We start from the raw sequence: 5,936 nt of genomic DNA on the forward strand, positions 1-5,936 counted from the left end.
TTTTCCACTCTTCTCTCTGAGCACTATGTTTTAGCTTTACTATGTGCCTAGAATTGAAAAATATCTCCATTTAAAACATATCTGATTTGCATAAACTGTCTGGATGTTAGAAGGAAGAAGATGACTACTTCTAACCCAGGCAATTGATTTCAAAGCAGATACTCTAAGAGAACTTAGATATTCTCAAAATACTGACTCAAAGGAAAAGTTGTTTGTATATACAGTCAGAGAATGTGGCTTATATGTTAGGAAGCCAGCATTCCCCACATCACATACTTAGTTTAGTTCATTTGTAAAGTATAGAATGAGACAAGAAGAGAGATTTCTTGGAATAGGAAAATGAGCACATATTTGTTGATAACTTGCTATAGATCACTGCATATCATTTAATTCTCTTGCCAACTCAATACAATGTTATTGTCCCTTATTTTATAAAGAGGAAATTGAGGCACAAAACAGCTAAGTTGCCTAACATAAAAAAGCTAACAAGTAGTAAAGACTTGAACCCACGCCTGACTGACTCCACTGTAGCACATGGCCAAACCCGCTGTGCAGAATAAAACTTAAAAGCAAATTAGGGAGAAAACTGCAAGCCAAAAGCACCCCACTCAGGATTTAGTAATCACTGGAATATATTAACTTTGGTTTTATCACCAGAGAATGTGCCATCCCTTCTTCTGGGATCCTTTCTTTTTCCACTTTCTCATTTTCTATGTGTTTTGTAATTCTTTTCCAAGGCCTCACTACACTGTCTTCCAATGACCCCAAAAGAGGGTTTTTTTTCAATAGAAGTCAGAGAAGAAAAGAAGGCAGAGAAGGGTAACCAAAAATCAACCCTAAAGAAGTTATAGCAAGCACACACTTACCAGATAGTGTGCAGACTTTGAAAGGGCTGAAAAGCCAGTGGAGAAGTAATTGAAATTGAGTGGAGGTGAGGGCTAGACAAACAGAAGGGACACACCACAGAGCATATGAAGCCGAAAAGGAACCATTAGATTTGTGTATATCGTAGAGAATTTCTCAAAGGTGTATGGAAATTATCTATATTCATTAACCTATTGATAATGTTAACATTTATACCAGGCACTATACTGAGAAGTTTAGAGACAAAAAGTTCAAAAGCAAGTCAATGAACTCATTAAAATGTTTCATTTACACCCAAATCTATAAATGCCTCACTGGTTTTGAGTTGCAGCTTTCTAAAATACGTGTATTTCTTTCCTTTTATCATTGGTTCTTGGGGTTCTCAGCTACCATCTATGTGTGCCAGGCAGAGAGCTAAGTACCTTTGCATAAAAGATCTTTTACCCTCTAACAAGGAGTCTCAGGGAAAGGCTCTGTTTCCACTACCACACAGAAGCAGCTGGGCATTAGACAGTAATGTGAGTGAGTGTGCCATGGATTCCAAATTCAAACTCAGGACCGCTTCCTTAAAAGTCTTCCTTATGCCACACTGCATAAACTTCTAAACATCATAGTAAGTACAGCGCTAGCCACACTAAAAATGCAAAAATGTTCAGTGAATACTAGGGGCTTAATATATATTGATAACTGCCATTATATTGGTAATATATATTGATATGTATAATTTCAAAATACAAGCCAGTGGGATGGAGGGTGGGAGATATATCTACACAATGGAAAGAAATGACACATACAGGAAACCCTCGCTTTCCTGGACCTCGATTTAACAGACTTCAGATTTAACAGACAAAATTTTTGGTTCGTCTGTCATATGTAAAAAGAACACCCTGTTATTTCAAAATGCTTTTAACCACGATTTGTTTATAATTAAATGAACAGGTTTTTTTTTTTTATTAATTCAGTTATTTTAAGATATTTTACTGAATAGGCCATAAGTTGGAAAAAAACATTAGTTATTTTGCCGACATAAATAAATACTACTTATCTACAACATACTTAAATACAAGAGTAACCACTCAGAAACAATGTTCCATGAATGATTAGCACATGATCACATCGCGTGACTTTCTAGAGCAGTTTTGACTCCTGCCGGGTGATGTTCCTACATGAGCTAAGCCACGCCCCAGCCATGTGCATTTGTTCACTCTCAGTGACTGGGGAATGCACACATTTACTAGACCTATTCAGTATAAACTTAAAATTTCTGTAATACATATAGAAAAATTTTATGTGAAATTAAACTTTTTATTCATACCTAATTTTAATTACACAAACATGTCTACATAAGTAAAAACAGGTAAACTAATCAATTTGTCAACTTTTTAACATATGCATTCGGAAAACTTACTTTATTATTTAACAGGCTTTTGGCTTTACTGGACACCCTTTTGCCTGAATTAGTCCATTTTGTCAAGGTTTTACTGTGTCATAATTTATTCACTTGACTGACTTACTGTATTAGTCTGTTTTTGTTACTGGCAAAGACTTAACATTCCCTTTCTAACAAATTGCCCAGATAAAAGGCCAAGCTATTGCTTTGGTTGACAAGGGCAGCAACCACATTTTCACTATAGTTCCCATGATTGAATTTAAGTTCAGTTGTATTTTAGTTGAAGGAGACACTTGATCATTTTCATCTGCAGTAAATTAATTCACAATAAATATAACCATCAAAAATTTCTAATTGTGGTGAATATGGATATCCAAAAGTTACAGACTGTTAGGAAAACCACAAAACAGAAGGCAAGTACTCAATTTCAAAAAGCCGTTTAGCAGAAATATTTCAAAATCATCAAGTGTGTTTTTTTGTTTGTTTGTTTTGTTTTGTTTCATTTTGTTTTTTACCATTTAACACCAATGATCTTCATTTCACACAATCTATTCTGACATTTAAAGGAATATTTTTAAAAATGTATTGCATCATACATAGCTACCACCAAATAAAGCCACTTAAAAATTATTACTTTAGAATAAAGATAAGGGCAGAAGAAGTTTGGCAATGATTAATCAAATTAAAGCTTTTTCACATTTTTAAGTTATGTTAATGTTATCTGACGCAAAGAAGCACATGCACACATACACACTATCTTGAGATTCCTTTCAAACACATTGGCTTGGTTCAAATATGTTAGGACCTAACCTTCATGACTAAATAATATTGGGAACTCCTACTAAAGTAATTGAACTGAATAATTATCAAAACTGTGTATTTTCATTGACCCTCTGACAGAGGGAATGACTTTTGCTCTTCAGTGATGGGGTAGAATGCTGCATTAGGGGCCTGAGTGCACAAAGAAGTGTTTCCAGAGAATTCCATGGCTACTGGGACTATAGGAAGACAATCCACTAAAATATCCTTACTAATATGGAGGAGTTAGCAGAAGAGAGGGTTGAAAAACAGCAGTATAGAAAATAAATGAGGCTCCCCTAAATTGAAGAAAGTTGCACAAAGGAGTCAGATAAATTGATTTTAATCCAGCTTGAATGTTAAGCTTGAAAGAACCCAACAATGACCCACTAAAGAAAAATCATGTTTTATTTTTACAGTTACTAAAGAAAATAACGATTATGTTATTACTAGAGGAGCGGTGCATGAAATTTGTGCCCAGGGCGGGGGTGTCCCTCAGCCCAGCCTGCACCTTCTCTAATACTGGACCCTTTGGGGGATGTCCGACTGCCAGTTTAGGCCCGATCCCTGCGAAATCGGGCCTAAATTGGCAGTTGGACATCCCTCTCACAATCTGGGACTGCTGGCTCCTAACCACTCGCTTGCCTGCTAGCCTGATATCCCTAACTGCCCTTCCCTGCGGTCTGATCCCCCTAACTACTCTCCTCTGCTGACCTGATCCCTCTAACTTCCCTCCCCTGCCGGCCTGATCCCCCTAACTGCTATCCCCTGTCAACCTGATCACCCTTAACTGCCTCTGCCTTGGCCCCACCACCATGGCTTTGTCCAGAAGGACATCCAATCTAATTAGCATATTACCCTTTTATTAGTACAGATAGAGGCCTGGTGCATGGGTGGGAGCCAGCTGCTCTGCCCTGAAAGGGGTCCCAGATCAGGGTGGAGGTCCCCTTGGGGGTGGGGCCAGCCTGGGCGAGGGGCTGATGGCCATTTGCAGGCCAACCACGCCCTCATTGGGGGGCATGGCCAGCCTGGTCGAGGGGCTGAGGGCTGTTTGGGGGTGGTTTGCAGGCTGGCCAAGCCCCCGGCCTTGTCAGGGGAAGGATATCTGGAAGGTCTCTGGAAGGTCTCCTGGTCTAATTAGCATATTACTTTTTTATTAGTATAGATAATCCTAAGGGCTATTTATATTCAAAAGCATTTTATAAAGTCTTGTAAGTGGCCTGGTGGTTACTACACTTGATCTTAGCCAAAAGGCCGAGAAGCAATTGGCCTGGTGGTTTACCTGGGGATTTTTCTACTCTGATTGTCAGAAGTCCCAAAACTTTCTGTGATGGGAGTTTAACCAAGTCAATTTGGAAAGCACAGAACAATCTCTGGGGATTTATCAGCTGCACCTAATAGAGGCTTTGTATACTTTTGTACAGGCTGATCATAAGGGACTTGAGTACTGAGAATTCCTGACGGCTGCCCTGTATATTTCTTTGTAGTGTGGTCAGTGTGAGGTCCCTAAGGTGACGATTATTCTATAGGAATAGAATTCAGAAGACTGTGACTAAAATCCCAGCTTCCTCAAACTTCAGAGTCCTGTGGCGTCATTTGGAAAATTGAATTATCTACTTTATAGGGTTGCTGTATTTATTAGATTAAATAACTTGTGGAATTATATATATATATCAAGAAGACTTCTGGATAGGTGAAGATGAAATTGAAAATCAGGGACTGATGAATAGTTTTCTCTGATTCAGAGGTGATTCTCAAATTTTGATGAAATTCTGATTCGGTTAAGTCTGGAGTAGGCAGTCCTTAGTAACAGATGCCTTAGGTGTTTCTGTTGGAGTTGGTTCATGGAATCACGCATTGACAAATACAGTTTCAGAACATAATATTCTAACAAAACTGTGAAACAGATTGTTTTATTTGGAATCAGCAGATGTGTTGTAATTCTTTCTTCTAACGTCGTTTCTTTCCTTCAAATTTTCAGGCTTCCAAAGGCCTCTGATTCTCATTGAAAATGAGCTCCTGAGTTCTGCCTTATAAATATAACTATGTCAGCCTTTCACATCCAAGCAGGATTGCATTCTAGTGAGTGTGCAATGGCAAGACATCCAAATCAGAAGAACACTACACATCGCCTCTTGTCTACTTACTATAAAATATGGATAATGAAAGGTGTTCACCAATTTATCTCTTAAAATATAAGTCTCTGAGTCTGAAAATATTTTCATGGGAATCAGGTTCTCCTATCCCCCCAGATGATGGCTTAATATAATCCACAACTGCTATTTATTCCTTCACAAAGTTGATTCATGAATATTTATCCCTGAAAAGGTCTATGTCCATCTAGACTTACCTATTTATTCTATAGACTAGAGGCCCAGTGCACAAAATTTGTTCAGGGGGGTTCACCCTCCCTCCATGGGCCGGGGCACATGGGACGGTGGGGCTCGTGGCTGGGGTGATGCCGCCCCAGAATCCCATGTGCCCCAGCCAGCCTCTGGCCAGAGGCCTGCCCTCTGGAGAGGCTGAGGAGACTGGGCACCACCATCTTGTGGCTATGGGCACCGCCATCTTTGTGACAGAGTGACAGTTAATTTGCGTATTAACCTTTTATTAGATAGGATAAGGAAATTATAGCCTATACCATCTGACTTGTCCTTTAATCCAGCATCTTCACAAATGAAGAAGTTTCCCATCCAATGGAAGTCAAATAGCCAGAAAAATGTCCCCAATGAATCAAACTCTGCTGTCCAGTGTCAGAGGAATTCATTGTCTTAAATTATGGTAATAATTTCTTCCTATATAAAGGATGCAGAAATTTGGGTTACCTTCCTTCAGTGTATCTAGCTCATGACATAAGCAGCAGGATCACGGATTCATTACACAA

At 38.9% G+C, this 5,936-nt stretch overlaps 1 pseudogene; it reads right to left on the reverse strand.

Moving 5' to 3' along the window:
• Positions 1-4,225: 4,225 nt before the first annotated feature.
• LOC132231963 (U2 spliceosomal RNA) lies at positions 4,226-4,318 on the reverse strand (annotated as a pseudogene).
• Positions 4,319-5,936: the final 1,618 nt, after the last annotated feature.

Source organism: Myotis daubentonii, chromosome 3 (assembly GCF_963259705.1).
Source record: "Myotis daubentonii chromosome 3, mMyoDau2.1, whole genome shotgun sequence".
Classification (NCBI taxonomy): Eukaryota; Metazoa; Chordata; class Mammalia; order Chiroptera; family Vespertilionidae; genus Myotis; species Myotis daubentonii.